This window comes from Bacillus rossius, chromosome 1 (assembly GCF_032445375.1).
Source record: "Bacillus rossius redtenbacheri isolate Brsri chromosome 1, Brsri_v3, whole genome shotgun sequence".
In the NCBI taxonomy this organism is placed as follows: Eukaryota; Metazoa; Arthropoda; class Insecta; order Phasmatodea; family Bacillidae; genus Bacillus; species Bacillus rossius.
Genome location: NC_086330.1, coordinates 225638291 through 225660332, shown reverse-complemented (window position 1 = coordinate 225660332; position 22042 = coordinate 225638291). Strand labels below are relative to the sequence as shown.

Sequence of the window (22042 nt, the reverse complement as noted above, 5' to 3'; positions counted from 1 at the left end):
CATTTGTATCCATTTGGAGCTGTTGGAGCCATTTGGAGCTGTTGGAGGCAATGACTGTTGGAGCCAATGACTGTTGGAGTCAATGACTGTTGGAGTCGATGGCTAATGGAAATATAAACTGTTGGATTCATAGACTGTTGGAGAGATTATATCCTAACTTATCATTGACGATTGCATCCTACCAAGTTGAATGAACGAGAGAATGCGCCTCCTTTTCGTTAAATGAGCTTTCGTTTTATAGAATTTCCGTCCAAACGTGCTTCGTTCTCATTAAATGCTTATACTGCGCGAACGAAGTGTAGTAATTGTGTGTACGTTCCGTTTCCTGTGTGTACTGTGTGTACGTTCCGTTTCCTGTGTGTACTGTGTGTACGTTTCGTTTCCTGTGTGTACTGTGTGTACGTTCCGTTTCCTGTGTGTACTGTGTGTACGTTCCGTTTCCTGTGTGTACTGTGTGTACGTTCCGTTTCCTGTGTGTACTGTGTGTACGTTCCGTTTCCTGTGTGTACTGTGTGAACGTTCCGTTTCCTGTGTGTAAATTGCATGTGTTGCGCGTACATTGCGTACATTGCGTGTTGGAGCTGTTGGATCATTTGGAGCTTTATACACTTGAAGGTAGTTGGAGGAGTCTTGTACACTCGTAGAATTGTAGCCTCATAGTCTCTTAGACTCGTAGCATTCTAGCCAAATATCATTGGAGCTGATGAAGAAAAAGGCTGTTGGTGTCAATGACTGTTGGAGTCACTAGACTGATAGAATCAATAGACTGATGGAACCAATGAATATTGGAGCCAATGAATATTGGAGCCAATGAATATTGGAGCCAATGACAAATGTGCGGCCTTTTCGATGATGGTGCTGCCTTTTTCGTTGTCGGTGCTTCCAAATGTGCTGCCTTTTTTTTTGTTGATGGTGCTTCTATTATTTTAATGTTGTTTTGACTCTAGTATTATAATAAATTGTTCTTGATTTGACTAGCGTATTATTCCATCCGGTTAATGTATATAAACGTGTCCTAGACAGCAGACGTTCAGTTTGTTACTGCCGTCGACGGTGTACGGATCACCTAGTTTGTTTCTTCTGGTGCATAAGTCGTGTAATTGCCTGTTCTTGAGACTTCGATGGCATCTTTACCGACTTTAACGTCGAACTCGATGGAGGATGTACCATCGACTACGGGAACCATGACGCCAGCGCCGACGATGTTGGAGCAGATCCCGTTGGCAACGCCTCTGACAACACTGGAGGAGACTTCGATATGTGCTGTTCCACCATCATCCGAAGTTTCATCATCATCAATGGATTCTTCAACTAATGAAGAGCGTACATTGCGTCAGTGCAAATACTGTGACGCATAATTTTCTATCACCTCAAATGCTCGCAGACATGAAAGAAGCAGTTGTTCTAGTAATGTTAAAAGAATACAATTTCAGTGCAATAAGTGCAAAAAACTAGTTTCACGTCTTGATAGCTTACATCTTCATTATAAAAAATGCTCCGAGAAAGTTAAGTGCGCGTATAATGAACATGGTTATTGTTTTGACTCTTGTGTTGTACCGGCTGATGTGTCTATATAAGTGAGACCCTGGTGATATGGACTTCAGTCCGTCTGTGGCTTTGGTGATGACCGGATCGGATAGACATTTAAAGTCATGTAAAAGGCTTAGTCCGTACAATAAGAAGACTGTTTGAATCGAGGAATCCAAAAGGCTTTGCTAATTTGTCAGTGTTTTTTTGTACTTGTAGTAGTGTATTGAATTTATGTAATAAATTTTTTTTAAAAGAACTTGTGGTGTTTTTATTTTCTCAAACCTAACACTTTTTTAGTATTTTTTTAATTAAAGTTGTTTTGTATCGGCTAGGGATCGAACCAAGGACCTTAGTCGATCCAATCAATCATTATATGGATTACAAATTTATTTAATGAATTTTGGATTTTTTTCCCGAATTTCTAGCATTAAAATTATGAATTACCAATATGTTGGTCTTGATGTCTGATAGGATGATGGTCGTAGAGGATTTAGAGTCTCTTTACGGATGTTGAACATGGTTTATTGAAATTATTATTTTTTACATAATATTAAACATTATTGCATCGATCGGGTATCGAACCGAGGACAGGAAACGATCGAATCAATATGTAAGTTAATGAGTGATTTATTTAATGAATTTTGGATTTTTTTCCGCTTTTCTAGCTACATTATTACATGATTTCAAGATGGCGTCCGAATTTCAAGATGGCGGGGGGCAACTCGGTAATAAATGATTACTGCACTGTAGCGGGTTAGAATAAAATCATCCAGATGGAAATGTACTCTATAATACAAGTACACACACACAAGATGGTGTACTCCAGCAGGTGGTAGCTCCTGGTAGCATGTACTGAACATAAAATGTCGAATCCATGATGGTCGACAAGGACAAAGTCAAATATCAAGGTCAAGGTCAAATTTCAAAATCAAGGTCAAATTTCAAGGACAAGGTCAAAGGTCAAGGTAAAATATCAAGGTCAAGGTCAAAGTTCAAGGTCAAGGTCAAAGTTCAAGGTCAAGGTCAAATTTCAAGGTCAAGGTTAAAGGTGTGGTGACCGGTTAAGTATACTAACATGGTATCAGCACACTCTAGTGGATGAAAACAAGATGGTGACCTCCAGTTTCTTGATTAAATTATGGTGGCCGTTACGAAAGGTGCAACGGTGGTTATAAGGATTTTTTTATTATTTAATTCGATTAGTTAATTTTTTTAATGATTTTTAAATTTTTCCCGAATCTCTAGCATTAAAATTATGGATTTTCAAGATGGCGGACATGACGTCATACTAGGTGACGATATATATGCTTTTGAAAAAAAAAGTGGTAGGAGTCAGTCTGCCTGCATCCACCATTGAGGAAGGAGCCTGTCGCCATTTTTAGTTTTGTTTGCACTCACCGGGTTCGAACCGAGGACGGTAATCGATATAATCAATCAGAATTCGAATAAGTTAATTTTTTGATGAATTTTGGAATTTTTTCCATTAAAATCGGATAATAATTAAAGATTTTCAAGATGGCGTCCGAATTTCAAGATGGCGACCATAACGATAATTGCAACGGTGACGTCTTTATTCAAAATGACATATTCCATGATGACGTCAGAGGCTTATCAGAGGCTGTAGACATGGATGCTTAAGCCTCTTTAAGTAATTTGGGTTCTTTCTAAGGCAAAACGACTTTTGAGGATTTTCGAAATCCTAATTTTTGAATTGAGGAATTTTTTGAGATTTTTTGGCGGAATTTTTTTCCACAGAAATGAAAATTTTGAGGAATTTTGGGCAAATTTTGCCCAATTTTGGCAAATTTTGACCCGTTTTGAGGATCAAATTCAAGGTCAAGGTCAAAGGTCAAGGTCACATCCATCCAAGATGGCCGCCGTGACGTCACAATCCAATATGGCGGACACCGGCACCGGCACCACGCGCCAGCGCCATGTGCCAGTATGCCCATTTACATACTACTCATATTCAGAACCATTTTTGTTAATGAAGGTAATGCATCAAGGGATGCAGTGGTAATTTTAATTATGTGAAACCACGAAGTCATGCATTTCGTAACACTAACACTAAATAGATAATGCTACTGAGAAATGCTTTGAACATTCACAAAAAAATTTCCGTGCAATATATGGTTTTAGATTGAGTATCTTTACAGCCCAGATCTGTGTCATTCTATAACCTAACGAAATATTTTTTTTAGACATTTGATAAAAGTACAATTAGTTAATTAATATTCTTTAATTTTAGCAACTTTTTTTGTATATTTCATCCCAGCTCAACATGCCGAACGAGACGCTATCATAAAATTATTGTAAATTTAAAACTTCATTATGACAACACTGAGTTAACATTTTAGGTTTTCAAGTTTCTAATTATTCTATAATTGAACAAAACACGCAATATAATAGTGTTAAAGTAATTCTAAGTAAAACACATTCGAAAAAAAATTATGCTGTGAGAAGGACGAACACTTAACACTTCGCATTATGCTACAAAATACGCCGTACATCAGTAACATGATATAAATAAACCACAGGAATATTTAAAGCACCTTTATTGACGTGTAAGTCATTTAATTATCACTATATCTTACAGCAAATACACGCATATGTATTCTAATTAATTCAGAACCATGTTTCGTATCACGTATTGCCATTACGTTGCAAACAATAACAAACCCGAGTGGCCCACAATCAGCTGTTTTATGTTGACCTCAAGGCGGTTGTTTGGAGCGCATAGACGATGCAGGGTCTATGATATATATACGTCGTTGCAAAGTATGTTATTTTTAATCTTTGCTTAAATATGGTATATTGTCCGCAAATATAGCTAAATACATTTGGATTGTTTTTGCAACTCCGAGGAGCCATAGTTACAGATTTAATAAAACAATCTTTTAATACCTTTTTTTTTGCAGTTTAAACCACTATGATTAGTCATAGACTACATATTTTTTTATACTTTTTTCTCACAGGGGAAAGGCAGGTTAGTAACAATAGACTATAGGATGGTAGGTCATAGAGTATAGAATAGAAAAATAGATCATGGAATCAATTTTGTAAAAAAAACGAACTTACCGATCTAACGAACTATTATATATTTATTTATATGCAAAAAAAATGTGACGGGATACGTTAAAACAAAGTTTATATTTGCTATATACAGACCAACATCTACATGTTTGTGATAAATTTATTTTAAAAACTTTTTCATCGTGACCTATGTTATGGATTCGCCAATGTAATATATTAAATTGGCTCTGTTTTTAAATATAATTTAGCATTTTGGTTTATTTGGTGTTCGGTGTTGTGTTAGATTATGTATTGAACATTACAGGATTCAGCATTTGTGTATTTTTGATCTCGGCGTTTCGATCGTTTATGCATTCGGCATTATGTTAATTATATTGACGGCTTTATTGTTTTCAAAGTATTCGGCATCGTGGTTCAATATGATTTCGGCATTGTGTTCTGGCCCGCTTTGCAGTTGTAAGGTTTTGCTATACCTATATTTGTTTTTTGAAACCTGAAGCATAAGTGTCCTCTATTTTCTATCCTTAGTGCAGGGGCGCAACAACTAAATTTCCAAAGGGGGGGGGGGCAATATACCTTTTTATAAAGAATAATTGATCCGCCATATTGAAGCGGGGGGTCCGGGGGTCCTCCCCCGGGAAAATGTGTATTTCAAGGTGGAAAATGGTGTTATCTAAGCAGTTTTATTATCTAAAAATTGATTACACAGCACTTTCTTTGCCCCCGTTTGCCCCCACTCCAAGGTTTCAGAGAGGGGAAAAATTCCCTTGCCCCCCCCCCCCACCTGTTGTTGCGCCCCTGCCTTAGTGTGTTGGAATAAAATTAAAAACTGTAAAATGGTAAGATTCTGACTCCGTGCCTGGTGTCGGCAGTCCGCGGGAGAGCAACAGGCTTCTTCCTCGTGAGCTGCCCGCGGCGCAGGTCGGCGCGCCTCAGTGGGCTGGTCGGGGAGGCAGCAGCACGGAGCTCGTGCAAATGTGAAAGTTAACAGTTGCCTCACGCTGCAGCCGCCCAGCATGCGCCTGGGCGAGGCACACAGCAACACGGCTGGTCCGTCCTACCGTCCTGAATATCATTTCTCAGCAGTCTATACTGTGGATATTGTGATTTATGAAATAAACTAGCACGTACTAAACAAAATACTACCAGTTACACAAACAAACTGTCGGAAAAGCTAAAATGCATAGCTAAGTATATTACACTATTAGTTAATTTATTAACAAATCAATACTTACAGCAAATAATTAACTGTTCAACCGGAAGTAAACTTTCCTACCCAAGGACGCTAAAGTGTAGTGTTTTTATACCCTTTTTCCAGAGATATTATGTAAGATTGTTACATGAAAAGTAGCAAATATTGTATCCGGAACACTAAAAACTATTTCAGTAACTGTGCAGTGTAACATATAAAATTTCCACAAATTATAAAAAAGTATGATAGTAGCTTAAAGTTGATTAAGCTAGGTTGCTCCCTACTTCATACTTTCGAGCGACTATTGTAAAAGTGACTGGTTTGCCATGAGTGTCACCTCCATCGCATTCGTCATCTCGCTAAATAGTGACTGTCACTTCTCCAGCGCTTGTAATCTCACGTGACAGTGACTGTCACCCCGCCTGCGGTTGTCATCTCATTTTCCAATGAATGTCACCAATCCTGCACTCATACTCTAAAATATAAGTGACTTCCTAAACTCTAAAACTCACTTGCCAGTAATTGTCACCCCTCATTTGCTTGTCATCTCACTAGCCAGAAACTATCACTCTTCCTACACTCGTCATCTCACTTTCCAGTGACTTTAACTCCTACTGCATTCGTCATATTACTTGGTGTGATTGCCACCCAACCTGCGCTCTTCACCTCACATGCCAGTGACTCTTACCCAGCCTGCACTCGTCAACACCCTTTAAAGGAACTGTCACCCCTCCTGGACTCTTCACCCTACATACCAGTAACTATCACCCATTCTCCACTTGCCATCTTATTTGCAAGGAACTGTAACTCCTCCTACCCTTGTCAACCACATATCAGTAACTGTCACCCCTCCTGAAATTGTATACTCACCAGTTAATGTCTTCCCTCCTGCGCTTTTCTTCTTACTTACTACCAACTGTAGCCACTCCTACTCACCTCATATCACTTGCCACAGACTGTCACCCATACCAGCTAGCCATCTCAATTCTAAGGGATTGTCACCCCTCCAGCATTCGACATCACACTTGCCAGTGACTGTCACCACTCCTGCAATACTCATCTCACTAGCCAAATATTGTCACCTTTCCTGCATTATTCATCTCACTAGTAAGAGACTGAACCCATCCTACATTCGTAACCCGACTTCTCACCGACAGTACCCCTCCTACGCTCTAAAACTTAATAGCCAGGGACTCTACCGCTCCTGCACTCTTCATTTCACTTGCAAGGGATTGTCACCCCTCCTGCACTCACTATCTCACTTGCCAGTTACTATCTTCCCTTCTGCACTCGTCACCCTACTTTCCACCGACTGTCACTCCTCCTATGCTCGCCACTTTACTTGCCAAAAACTGTCACCACTACTACGCTCGTCATATCACTTGCAAGGGACTTTTACTTCTCCTGTACTCGACATTACACTTGTCAGTGACTGTCACACCACCTATGCTTATCATCTGACTTGCCAATAACAATCACTATTACTGCACTTGTCATCTCACTGGCCAAGGACTGTCTCTCCTCCTGCACTAATGATCTCACTAGCCAGGGACTGTCATCCCTCCTTCACACTTAATATATCTAGCCATGGACTTCACCCCTCCTTCACTCCTCATAAAAAAGCAAGGGACTGTCACTCCTACTGTCCTCATAATCTAACTACCAAAAAAATATCATGCCTACTGCTCTCCTCATGTCACTAGCCAGAGAATGTCAGCCCTCCTGCATTATTCATCTCATTAGCCAGTGACTTTCAACCATCCTGCACTCCTCATCTCACTAGCCAAGAACTGTCATTCCCACCTTCAATCATTATCTCACTAGCCAGTGACTGTTACCCCTTCTGTACTTCTGTAAGGAATATTCTTCCTTTATTCACGCGATCTTTGTAAAGGAATAGCTAATTTAAAGTTCAAAAAATATTATCTAAAGAATTATTCGCATCTATGGATTTGTTTGAATTAAATGTTATTTAACTTATTTAGCTCAGTTTAATCGTTGACTCTACAAGTTTTGTTTACGACCAATGATAAGTCATCTTTGCTTACCTGCTAAATGTTAAAATTTTCTTTTATATAGCAATAAAGTAAGGTCAATGAAGAGTGTTTTTATTGCCAGTTATCAATTTTAATGCCGAGAATGTTATCTCAGTTATTTTGATGTGAAAAAGACCCACAAATTTGGTTTGTAAACTGTAGAATAAATAATGTATAAATTTGCAAGAGCGAAGTTGATTGGCTAGCTAATTTAAGAAAAAAATTAGGTATCGACGTAGAAGTTGGAACGTTCAATCCAAGTCTAGCTGCCAAAGACCGAAGTGTGTTCAAAGTTTCGTCGTGAACTTTTCAAAATTTTTGCACGGGAAATTGACGCTGAACGAGACTCAAGGAATGATTAGTTAACATTAAGTAAAGTATCTATAAATTATCTACGAAATTTCTACCAATCGTACTAAATTTAAGAAGTATCGGCCAAATGTAATGCGTTTAACTTGACGATAGATCGTCTACAAGTAAATGGTGACTAAATTGTCATTAGAAGAAGTCACTGAATTCCGCAGTAAACCTTTTTGTACTACAAAAGTAATAAAATAGTGAATTCAAGTTGAATCAATGACCAAGACAGAATCCAGTTGTGGTGATCTCCGAGCCAACTGTTCAAGAAGAATTGAGTTCGTGCGAGATATTTCCAGTGTCTGCAGACGTCTCAGAACTTTAACTGACATTTTGACATCTCGAAGAATCTCACTCTCCACCACGACATACCACCACAACGACGACAAACTTTTGTGTTAGCAAGTAAAGCAAGTACTGAATATATCTGAAATTCATCATGTGGTTTTTAGATATGGATATATAGAGGCATGTACTAAAGTTTCATGCAAATTTGGTAAGTGTTACTTGAGTACAGTTTTCACTTATATTCAACATTCTTTATTTATGACTTGATGTAAGTTTTTGGACATACGCCATTGCTAAGAACTTTTTCTGTTGAAGAAAAACTAATAAATAAAATAAATAAATAAAAATACTCAAAAAAAGACAAAAAAACACACAAAACTAAGCAAACAATTGCTGTTGTCAACAAGGATATGAACACCACAAAATATTCCGAAACAGGAATATGGTCAGCAAACAAAGAAAAACAAAGAAAAATGTACTAAGAGAACGAAAAAATCCCCACAAATGATGACAACACAAAAATATTGAAACCCAAAATAATTCAGCACAACAGTTGAAGCGAGACAAAAAACATGACAAAACGAAAAGACAAACAAATACAATAGTTTTACCTAAACAGAAACAAGCGACGTTTCGGGAACTGCTATCTGCTCCCGTCCTCAGGCAGAGACACACATGGTACAGAAACAGTCGCACCTGTGTTTCCGTACCATGTGTGTCTCTGCCTGAGGACGGGAGCAGATAGCAGTTCCCGAAACGTCGCTTGTTTCTGTTTAGGTAAAACTATTGTATTTGTTTGTCTTTTCGTTTTGTCATGTTTTTTGTCTCGCTTCAACTGTTGTGCTGAATTATTTTGGGTTTCAATATTTTTGTGTTGTCATCATTTGTGGGGATTTTTTCGTTCTCTTAGTACATTTTTCTTTGTTTTTCTTTGTTTGCTGACCATATTCCTGTTTCGGAATATTTTGTAGTGTTCATATCCTTGTTGACAACAGCAATTGTTTGCTTAGTTTTGTGTGTTTTTTGTCTTTTTTTGAGTATTTTTATTTATTTATTTTATTTATTAGTTTTTCTTCAACAGAAAAAGTTCTTAGCAATGGCGTATGTCCAAAAACTTACATCAAGTCATGCACTCCCATTGCACAAATCTTTTAAAGATAACATTCTTTATTTATTGCCAAACAATAATTATTAGTGCCTGTAATTGATTTTGCAGTACGCTTAAAACACCAGTGGTTAAATTGAGACCAGAGTCTTCAATAACTGCTTTCTCTTGGCATTTAGAAACATGTAATCTTTAGTTCAATGCAAATATTTTATTTAATTATATAAATTAGAAATAATCTTCTGATTGTTGTGGCGTATTTAATTTGAACTCTTTAAGCCTTTTACGATAACTTCATTTACAATCATAAATTTAAAAGTGAAAACAAACTGAATATTTCTACATTCAGAATTGTTTAAATAAGTTAATTGTGAGAGAACATTTCCATAATTTTTAAATCGTTTGTGACCATTGGTTTATGTGTTGATACATTCCTGTAGATAGTTCAACGTAAATAACTTGTCAATGTTGGAATAAATTTCAGGATATTTTCCGTCCGAATAGCGTGATAGTTCAAAAATCTTGTGTTGTATTAAAGTAATTTAAAATAAAAATATATTTATCCACACAGATAAATAATTGCGTCCAGCGTATTAACTAGAGACAGTGTACTCAATTGTTCAGGAAATACAGAGCTACATCATCCATTTTGAGGAAACTTTATATGTACGCGTAATATGGACGGGGGAGATAAAGTGTAGTACTTCCTGTGAAAAACTATTCGAACTCTAGACAAAAGTCAGAGAGAGACTCGATGGAAAACGAGGAAGAGATAGATAGTAAAGTAGTTAAATATTGGAAAGGGCGAATTGAAAATGAGAATGACTGGCCCCAAACACTGATATATTTAAACATACTAGATAGGAAGGTCTAGTGTCAGGCAGTATACCTATGCCAGGAAAAGGAGAAATTTTGCAATTTCTAAGGGAGGCCGAGGAAAAACATGAACAGGAGATATGTGAGGAAAAAGAACGTGATAGGAAAGAAAGGGAGGCCGAGGAAAAATGCGAAATGAAAGAAAGGAAGGCCGAGGATAAAGGCGAACAAGAAAAAAGGCGGGCCGAGGAAAAACACGAACAGGAGAAATGTGAAAACCAGGATATATAGGATAATATAGTGCAGATATTAATCACATCTTTAGGTAAATTTTCAGCCTAGACTGAACAATTACGTAATGTCCTTACGCCAACACAAAATTACACGGAGCAAAATTTCGCGGAAGTTAGTACGACGATTAGTATTGTATAAAAACCCTGTTTCTAAAGTTAGGGACGAGTTAAGAAAGAAAATTTTGTTAAGTATGACGAAACGTGTAGAGAGGAAACAATATGTGTAGTTCGTGAGAAAATGTAAGTATTTGATTGTGACGAAAAATTACAAGAGATTAACAAGGAAAACCAATTCAAACACAAAAATTTATTGAATAAAATTACTATAGTAGACGGCCACGGAAATGAACTAGAATAAATAAAGCTGTTGATCAGGGCAGTAATAAACAATAAAATGTTACAAATACAGTCATCCGCAAGAATTTCTACCAATTTACCAGTACCAAGTAAAATAACTCAAAATGTACAGAGTCGAACCTTTGAGGCAATGTTTAAACAACATATCAACATTTTCGGGGAAATGTAATGAAACAGTTTTGACGAATATTGCAAATGGTTTAGGTACGCTAAGCAAAGTAAAAAAAAAAATTGAAATTAATGGGAAGTTATCTAAGAAATACTGCTTTTTACTGGTGGAACTAATTCAAGATACCGTAACACAATACAGCACCTTCGAGAAACATTTCATACAGCAGTTTTGGAGCACGATAATACAGAGCAATATTAGAGCGCAGCTACATATGAAAAGATTCGATAAAAAGAATAGTAAAGGCCTATATTCACACATAAGTGACCTATATGATTGTACCGTTACATGGATTATAATATCGATAATGAGGAATTCATATCTTTAATCCTGCGCTGTTATCGATAACATACAGAATTCAATTATCTGGTAGACAATTTCCTAACAACGTTGAATTAGAAAAACAGTTATTAAAATAATAGAGATGAGAGCGCTTAGACAGAACCAACTATCATAAAAACAAGGCGAATGGAATATTTTTACCAAAGCTCCACCATTATACCAACTTTGGCAGAACTGAAACAAGGAAGGTTCAGCAGAAAACAGAACACTTCGAGCAAATGCTCTGCGAGTTCAGTATAGGAACCAATACAAACATGAAGGTGGTTATTATGGTAGGCGTCAAAATAACAATAATAATATTAAGTATTGGAAACTAAATGGAAACAGGAATTATTATGATGAAAACAATAAAATAATTGTAACGAACAGAGTAACGAACGGAAAGTGAAGGACCATGTAGCATGCAGAGAACAAACATCGACTAACAACCATTCCGATCCAAAAACGGGACAAGCGAAATGTAGTTTTGTAATTCAGCAGTCTCTATTAGAGCAGTCGTACAGTTCGGACGCTAATGTACTAAACAATGTGGAATCCAAATGTGAATGAATAACGAATGTTATGATGGATAGCAAATTGTACTTCTATTTCACAGTTTGGAACCTTGAATAAATGCATATTCCAAGGTCTTGATTGGCGTATAACCAGTCACTTGACCACCCTCATAAGTAATTTACTTAGGCGGTTTAGTTGCAGACCACTTAGCTCTGTTACTATTGGACAAAGAGCGGAGAAATATATTTGTACTTTTTTTCGACAGAATAAAAAATGGGATTTGTTTTAATATCAGCAGATTTTGGGAGTTGGTAACCAAAAAGCTATGTTTACTCAATGAAAGACCATTTCAAGTCAGTAAAGTTGTAAAATAAAATTAATACGAGCTGTTGATCCTAAAACTAAAGGAAATGTATGAAAGTATAATATTACTAAATTATAATTATAAAAAATTCAATAATTAATTGTTTGATTTAGGATTGTATTAATATTGATATACATCTAACATACAAATTACACTGGAAGTTTACGAACGAATGCTGGCAACAGGAAATTAAATTTATATATTTTTAGTTACTTATTAGCGTGCCTGTTGCTACACCATGATTCATTAAATAAAAGGACTATTTGAATGTCCAATGTAGGTTTAGAGTTGGATATAATGGGAATAAATGAGTACATGTTTGCCAGGTAATAGTTACCTAGGGCACAGGTATGCGAATAAATGCCTTTATTTGATTTTTTATAATGAATTGTACTATGTCATTAGGAACCTGTGATGTATCAGTGTCAGGAGGGGAGTACCACTTGTGCTGAGTTATGCAAATGGGTGATTTATGAAATAACCTCAAAGTTTGTTGAGTTGATGATGTGAGAAGAGCTTTATATACATTCATTATATATAGGTACATATGATTAAGCAGAAGTATTCAGATTTAATTTTACAAGATGTTCGTCCTGTAAGTGTTATCTTTTGCGTTATAAAGAGTAATCTTTTGAATAAGTAATTCTTTCTACTTTAAAGAACCATAAGTCCAGTTTAGTTTACATACCAACCAAAGGATATGGATGTATATCTAGTATCGACGTAATATTTAGTAGAGTGCTATATGAGAAGTTTGAAATTTTTAAACAAGTTTGTTTCCAAGCACACGTAATATGAGTTATATTAACGATGAGAAAATTTATGATGTAAACATGTTTACATGTTCATAATTATTTTGTCTCATAGTTATATGTTTACTTTGTCATTGAAGTAAGAATACTTATATTTTTCTTTCATGTATTTAACTATGAATTGTACATTGTGCGACGACCCATGCTAATTCCATAGCATATCAGTTGATATTCATGTTGGGGATTTATTTTATTCTTCTTTGCTGAATATTTATTTGAGATATTATTCCGTTTCTTACTGATTTCGCTTTGCTGCACTAGTTAGCTTCTTCGAGTATTAACTCTCTCGCCAAGTAGGAAGCGAGATGGCTTAGTCTTTCTTCCTAGCTTAGATGTTCGCTGGCCGGCGATTTAAAAAGAACAATTACTTAAGCGTTGGGCTTCGGATTGAGAAGACGTTCTCTGTGCGTGGTGCGGTACTTCGTCTAGGGATCTCGCGCAGAGAACGAGAAGATAAGTGGCTGCTGCGAATTTATGTAGTTTTACCAGTAATAAGTTGAGGAAGTCCAGGTTTTCACTATACGAACTATAGGGAGTCGTGCTTCGTAGCTATTTCCGCCACCATAATGGGCGAATATCTGCCATTGTGCTGCAAGACTTCCAGGCATCTATACAACTACCATTCCTATTTACATTTGTGAGACACATCCCTTTAAGGAATTTTCAGTCCCTCCTGCGAGGAGCCAAGCTGAGTCGCCGACATCAATAGTTCTGCTGGGTCGTAGTTCTAGACTTTCTTCCACAGCACATCCTGAACTGGCTGGAGACAAGACCAAAAGTCCTAGAAGAGCGGAAATATCAATTGCCCTCCCATAACTCAGTCGAGTATATTTTATATAATTATCATGTGTAGAATCATGAGGCTGTTTCGTATTCTTTAAACTGAACATACTAGTATCGTCAATCAGTTTCAATGGGTATCGTACACTATAAAGATAATAGCAAATATGTTATTTGATGAGCTATTTCAAAATATAGAACAATGGTTGAAAGAATAATGACTTGATTTTTTTATTATTATTTCAATAATTATTTGGATGTATTTCAACGGACTCATATTTATAATAAAAATATTAATAAGTGTTTATTACGTAATACATTTGCTAACAGTCTCAAATTCGGGCAAACAGATTTCTAAACATGTTAATGGAATTAATGGCACCCAACATATCGGTACAACACGTATGTTTGTTTCAAGTCAAGTAAGAGATTCGCACACATTTACACACACACACACACACACACGCATATATATATATACATGTACCATCACAATGAGATATCCGAATATATTTTATAGAGTAAGTTAATAAAGTAACTTGTATTCTACTATTACAGTAAATATATTGTACATAATGCTATTGGAGACTACAATTAAGATTGTGTAATACATATTATTATTAAATATGCATATCAAACATTGCACTAACTAGAAAATTTAAGTGATTTAAGTACAACTTTGTTATGATAATACATTATTGAATGTTATGTTATGAATTGATTTATGTTATGTAACAACAGATATTTATGTTATTTCTTTTTTTCTGAAAAGACTTAAATTATTTTAATTGTATAGTACTATTTGTTTCAGGTGAGTTTTTGTTGTGAGTTTGAAAGTGTACCTTTTTTTAAGTAAAGAGATAATATTTGAAAATTATTAAATAAAGTTCAAATGTCCATACGAATTAATGATATCTACTGTATTATCAGATGAACATTTTGAAGAAGCATTTTTCTGTAAGAAATATTCTTCCTCTAGTCACGTGATGTTTGTAAATAAATTGCTAATTTAAAGTTGTAATGTCTTTTCTCAATTATTCTTTGTATTTCCTTAGTTTACCTCTATAAATTTATTTTGATTAAATGTTATTTAACATATTTAGCTCAGTTTTATATTTTACTAGCTGCCCGACCCGGCTTCGCACGGCTATACTAATAGAAAAAAATTAAGCTACATCTCCCATTTACAGTAATGGTAAATTTAAAAAAATTCAGTGAAAATTTATTACAATGCTGTATAATGTACCGGAGAGAAAATGAATAGCACCGATGGTTTCCCGACTCGTGCACGCAAATTACAACTGATGTACCCGTACTTCGCTACGGCAGTCTACAGGCAGATCACTCTTGCGCCGCTCATTATACATGCCCCTCCTTGTGGGTACGCCACTGCCGCGCGATGCCCGTTGCCATGGAGACGCAGAAGGCATGAACAATGCAAAATCCTGTTCTCATGCAGACAAATTACCCACTGTTGCCTGGTTTTAACCACCCATGGGATATAATTTTCGGAAAATGTCATCCTGCGTAACATAAGGAACATTACTGTGAAGTTTCAAGTCTGTAAAATATATATACCTGAAAAAAGGGCAATAAAAAAACAAATTAAACACAGAGAGAGGAAAAAAACAATAGTTTAGGTTTGCGATTTAAAGTGATAAAAAGTATTTAAATACTAATTGAACTCTTATGAGGGTACTGATTGCTTCGTTGTTAATATCACACGGGTGTTTTTAACTTGTATGGGAAAATTAAGAATGAAATGGCATCTAGTGCGTGGTAACGATGTTAATAGGCAATAGCGCCTGCGGCATTAACACACACTTCGTACGTGTACTGCATGTTGTATCTAACCCCCTCCAACGCATTTGATTCTAAATTGGACTTTTAGTAAGGATCCCTAATGTTATTGATAATATAATATAGCCTATACCCTTTCTCGATAAATGTAATATCCAATCCTGAAAGAATGTTTCAAATCGGACCAGTGGTTCCTGAGATTAGCCCGTTCAACAAACAAACTCTTCAGCTTTATAATATTAGTATAGATTTTACAAGTTGTGTTTACGACAGATGTAAAATCATCTTTTTTAACTGTAAAATATTACAATTTTATTTTATGCACTGGGTGTCCATAAAATAATATCCCAGTTTCAATTGTATATTATAGCAGTTTAATTTAAACTATTTACAACAAATCATACATAAAATTGAAGGTAAATTACCCTATTATTTTACAAATGTTTAATGTGTGCACTTTTATTTATACGGCATACATCCAAACTAAAGTACAGCACTTCTCATACCTTGGTTAAAAAGTCCGGAGTAATGGAAGCAAAAGCCTCTTGAATTCGGTGTCTCAACTCTGGAAACTCATTAGGTAGTGACGGAATGTAGACACGATATTTTATAAAACCCGAAAGAAAAATATCTCATGGTTTTATGTCAGGAGGCAAGCGAAAAATAGCTCTGTCTTTTCGACTATTACAAACAATTCAAGGTTAAGGAATTCAACGTTCAACCACTCTCGTACAAAGAGATTTCAATGGGAAGGGGCTCAATCATGTTGTCAAATAAAGTTTACGGGTTCACCCTCTTCTAATTAGGGAAAGAGCAATTCGTTCAACATATCCAGGTAAGTCACCCCTGTTATGGTAGCTTCCGCAAAACAAAATGGTTCGTAAACTTGACGTCGAGACACAGCGTAGAAAACGTTTAATTTTGGGTTATCTCTTTGGTCTTCTACATGTTCATGATGATGATGTGACCCCCAGATACGAACATTATGGGTATTTACTTTCCCACTTAGATGAAAAGTTGACTCATTGCTGAACACCACACGATCAAGAAAGTCATCTTAAACAAAAAAAAAAATACTGACATCTCTGGTTTGTAATAACAACATAAGTTTCCAGAGCTCAAATTAATTGGGTAAGGAAACCACAATACCACAGCCAACTTATTTCGAAGTGCAAAGCTACAACGTACACAATTGTCATCTGGCTTTAAAGCATGTAGCAACTGTAACCAACACGGACGCATGTGTAATCGTGTTGTTAAAAACCTTCCACCCGGTCGTCTTTGGCCACTGAAGTTAATGACTTGCTTTCCGAACAGACTTCTTAGGACTACGCAGGTAAGATGCTCTGACACGGTCAACATCCTGTACAGACACTTTTGGTCGTCCCATGCTCTTCCCTCTACAAACACATCCTGTCGTTTCGAATTTCTTATACAATAGGCGAATATTTTTGCTACATGGCTGATCACAATTAAACTTTAAACGAAACGAACGTTGAACTAAAATTACAGATTCACTCTTAGCAAATTTGAGAACACAAAACACTTTACACTTAAGAATTGCCATTTACATATGTGGCGCTGCAAGCGAGAAAACAACTAAGCAGTACTCGTGCATGCACTTAACTAAAACTGTTTTAGTAAGTCTTTAATATTGTGATATTCAACCAAAAACCTTTCCAACGCTTACAGTTGGTGTTATTAAATTTTTTAACTGGGACAAACTTGTATGGACATACTGTATTAATTAAGTAAATCAAGGAAGAATGTTTTTTTGCAAGTGTTCATTTTAATGCAGAACATATTATTTCAGCTATTAACATGTAAAAAATACCCCCAAATTTGGTTTGTAAACTATATAACAAATAGTACAAATTTGTAACAGCGGCGTTGAATGGCTAGCAAATTTAAGAAAGAACTTTATGTATCGAAGCAACAGTTGGAACGTTCAGCCAAAATGAACAATTGTATCGAAGTTTCGTTGTGAAATAAGTTTCTGCACGGGAAAGTTACGTTGAAGGTGACTCAAGGAATTATCAATTAATAGTTAGCAAAGTATCGATGAATTATCTACAAAATTTCTACTAATCTTATTAAATTTACGAGTAATAGGCAAATTGTAATGCGTTGAACTTCATGATTGATCGTTTACGAGCGTTGACTAAATTTTTATTAAAAGAATAAGTCGCTGAATGCCACAGTTAACTGTTTGTACTACAAAGGATATAAAAGAGTGAATTCGAGTTGATTTGACTCCAAAAACAGAATCCAGCTGTGGTGGTTTTCGAGCCAACTGCTTAAGAAGATTTGAGTTCGTGCGAGATAGTTCCTGTGTGTGCAGATGTCTCATCACTTGAACTGATATTTTGCTCCCTCGAAGAATCTCACTCACAGTCACGACACTAGTACCACAACGGCGACAAACTTCTTGAGTTAGCAAGTAAAGCAAGGACTAAATACATTGGGTATTCATGATGTGGTTTGTAGATAAAGCTATATAGCAGTTTGTACTAAAAGCCCTTATACGCTCGTTATCTCATTTTTCAGTATCTGTCACCCTTCCTGCACTCGACATCTTACTTGCCAAGTGACTGTCTACCCTCCCGTGCTCTTTGACTAGTTTCTCCGTACCTGTCACTTCTCCAGCGCTCATCTCTAGCTTGTGACAGAATTATCACTCACTATTTATCAGGATATATGACACTCCAAGTACGCAGCTCTAACAGAAGTCAGAAGTGCAAAAGGTCGGAAGATATTTTTTTAATCTCGCACAGTCTCAATTTCAGTATATTTCTCTTAAGATTTAAAAGATAAATTGAAATTGGCAATCATATGATAGAGATAAAGGTTTTTTTGGTAATGTGTTGATTTGGTTTTAAATTCGTTTTTTAAACTTAAATTGTATTTAAAATAAAATTAATTAATCATCTGATCTTTAGTGAATACTTGTTAAATTCGACAAACTTTTAAAGAAAAATATTATCCAACATATTATACGGTCTCCTTTTTGCCATATAGCATAAAAGTAAGAGAAGTTAATAACTCGTATAACACTAATACACAATTTTTTTTTCTCTATAAGAAGATGTAACTAAAAGTATTACTGCCAGTGACATTCACCCCACCTGAACTTGTCATTATACGTGCCCAGTGACGGTCATACATCCTGCGCACGCCGTATAATTTGCCAGTGACTGTCTCACATCCTGCACTCGTCATATTACTAGGAAAAAACTGTCACCCATCCTGCGATCGTTATCGCAATTGTAAATGACCGTCACCGCTCCCGTGCTCGTAGACTAGGTTTTCTATCTTTGTCACTTCCCCTGCGCTCGTAGTCTTACTTTCCTGTGACAAGGTTCTCTCTGTATATCGCTCCAGAGATACGACACACCATTACGAAGCTTTAACCACATGTCAGATCTCGAAAAGTCTTAAAGTAATACCTATTTTCTTTACTTTCTCACAGTCTCAACTTCATTTTTTTTAAGTTAAATGAAATATGATACATACAAGTATTTAAAATAAATTAATTAATTTAGTTTTAAACTAATTTTTGTAACTGAAATTGCATTAAATACGAAATTTATTAAAAAAATTATTTTAATACACACTTGTTTAACTAAAACATTTAAAGAGCAAAAAATCCTACATATTAGGCAGCCCTATGGCATAAAAGTAGGATAAGTTAATAACAACTTTAACACTTAAATACATTTTTTTTCTTTAAGAAAATTTAACGAAAATATTATAAGTTTAAAAGCTACCTCTTGAAAAATCTCATCCCCAAAATTTATTTAAATTATAGCCTTTAAAGACTGATTTGCAATAAATAAAATAACCTTTAAAAATTTATTTTAAAAGAACTATTTAAAATTTTTATTATTCTAAATATTTGTAACATGTAATTTTGGACAGAGACATTTTAAAAATAAAATTACTTAAAAGCATAATTTTTTTTAACAGTAAATGAACCACAGTGCCATGCAAATTATAAGAGAATTAAACATAAAATTGATCATACAAAGGTAAACCCTCAATAGTTAATTACAGCCTCAATCAAAAACCTCTTTGTTTCCCATAAAAATTAATTATGTAAAAAAATATGAAATTATTTGAAAAAAATATATCACTACACTCTAAGATAATTGTGATATTAAAGATTTTCTTTTTTTCATTGTAAAGTTTATGTTTATTCAATATTTATAAAACAATATTTTTATCACGCTGCAAAAAAATCTAATAGGTATATGAAGTTTTTTGAAGAAATATGTTGTAGTAATTTCTTGTTGGTTTTCTGGTGAACTTCAGCTTCCTTCATCTACCATTTTATATATATATAGCAAAAGCATATTGTTTAAAGAAATGTTTTGGATATGATAATATAGAAGCAATTTTGTATGTTTTAATGACCTGTGGAAACACAGAACAATAATAAATAAAATAATTAATTGTACTGAATGGCAATACTCAATTGGACAAAACTATTATTTATGAGTAATACCTGACTGTACATCATCATGCATCTGGCCACGAAGCTGAACACAAAGCACAAAATACGATGATTATTTAGCTGAGTATCAGAAAATAATTGTGTTGCATAAAACATAATGCCTGCTAGGTGGACGTCACAGCCTGCCTACACAGGGATTGTTAACTTCTCTTACCTTGATCGTGACCAAGGGTGTATGTCATAGCTGCCCCTCTAACCACTATTGCAACGGAGATATTAGGCGTACTGTGTTCGTTCGTGCTGTTGTCGTTGTATTTGCCCATAATGGTTGTTTAGTATCATCGTTGAGTTCGTCTGTTAGTCACTTTATTGTCCAAGGTTGTTGTTTGTCTGTATTAACTCTTCTGGTTACAACGGTCTCGTCGTACTCAGTCAGCCTGCTGTGTTCGTCTGCTGTGATATTTTAGGACTAAATTTTTAACTTAATTTTCTGCGGTGTGTATGCATTTAACTTATGACATCCACACATTTTGGCTTGTTTTCTGTGTATTTGTATGTCTATTTTCTTGTCCGTCCTATACCTTTATTTGTAACGTTAAGAGAAGACCATCAGTGGCGTGGTTCCACAAAAATATTTTGTAGTTCTAATATTACGTGTTTGTGAAAATGAGCTCCTATTAGCCTGTGATATATGTGCTTAAAAAGTACTGTGAAACATGCGTCAATAGCATTACATTTATTCATTGTTAAGATATTATAATTTTAGTTTAAATATTATCAAATAATTTTTTTCCATAAAAACTTTTCACAGAGTGCAGCGTTGCCGCCTAGTGGCAGTCATTCCAGGCAAAAACTGCACAAAATACAACTTAGTCGGTTTTTTAAAACTTTGTAACGAAAAACCTCTTCCAGTCCTTTTAAAAAGACAAAATATATGTTGAAATCAAAGACACATATACGATTCTAATAAAACTCAAAGGAAATAATGAATTAAAGGCATTTTTTTACAGTATAGAAGTATTCAAATTATGTCATGAAATAAGTTAAAAGTATTATGTAGACATACAGCACATACACTATTGCACATTTCTTATTTCTTGAGTTGATCTAAGAGAAATACAACTTCCACGCTGTGTGGCTATATGTAATGTAATGATACGCCTTCAGTTAAAGACGGTTGATGAGAGAAGGCATTACAAGTTAGGGACTAGACACTAGAGTTACCTGTTGTCGTGAATGTGGTCGGAGCTAGACCAGGCTTTGCTGGGGCAGTCGCAGCTGCAAGAGTCGCCGCCTCCCGGACGCGATGTCCCGCCTCTCCACTGCAGCCAGCCCAGGGAGCGAGCTTTCTTCACTCGCCCCAGCATCACTTTATCACTCACTTCCACTCACTTCACGATCACCTGACACCTGCTTTATCAGCTCGCGAGGATGTGTCTTCTCTTGGAAACACTCTCACTCACACAACAGCAGCACACCATTGATGTAGCACACCTGCAGCGCACACGCGCGCATGCGATCACAGGAGGCGTGAACAGGCTGGAGACACGAGTGACGGTAGACGACGAACTCTCGCGGCCCGCGAGTCGCGGTCGACTGGAGACGTAGGGATGCTGCAAGTTCTCTCCGCCTGCTCCGCCTCTCTCCCCTCTCCCACTCCACTCTTCTCTCTCCTCTCTCCACTTTCCTCTCTCCACTCTCGCGCTCAAGGTAACGGCTCGAACAATCGCCGCCCGATCGGCCGCTCCGCTACTGCGAGGAATGCAGATACGGCCTCCCACACGGCCTGAGGTGTCTGGTCGAGGCATTGCGCCAGAACA

At 36.1% G+C, this 22042-nt stretch overlaps 1 protein-coding gene across 1 annotated transcript in view; it reads right to left on the bottom strand.

The window, feature by feature from the left end:
- LOC134527334 (protein espinas-like) overlaps positions 1-21805 on the bottom strand; it is a 1109625-nt gene extending 1087820 nt beyond the window's left edge. Inside the window, exon 1 of the mRNA XM_063359914.1 lies at positions 21447-21805. The gene's annotated coding sequence lies outside the window, so the exon portion shown is untranslated. The remainder of the gene's footprint in view (positions 1-21446) is intronic.
- Between the last annotated feature and the right edge of the window lie 237 nt (positions 21806-22042).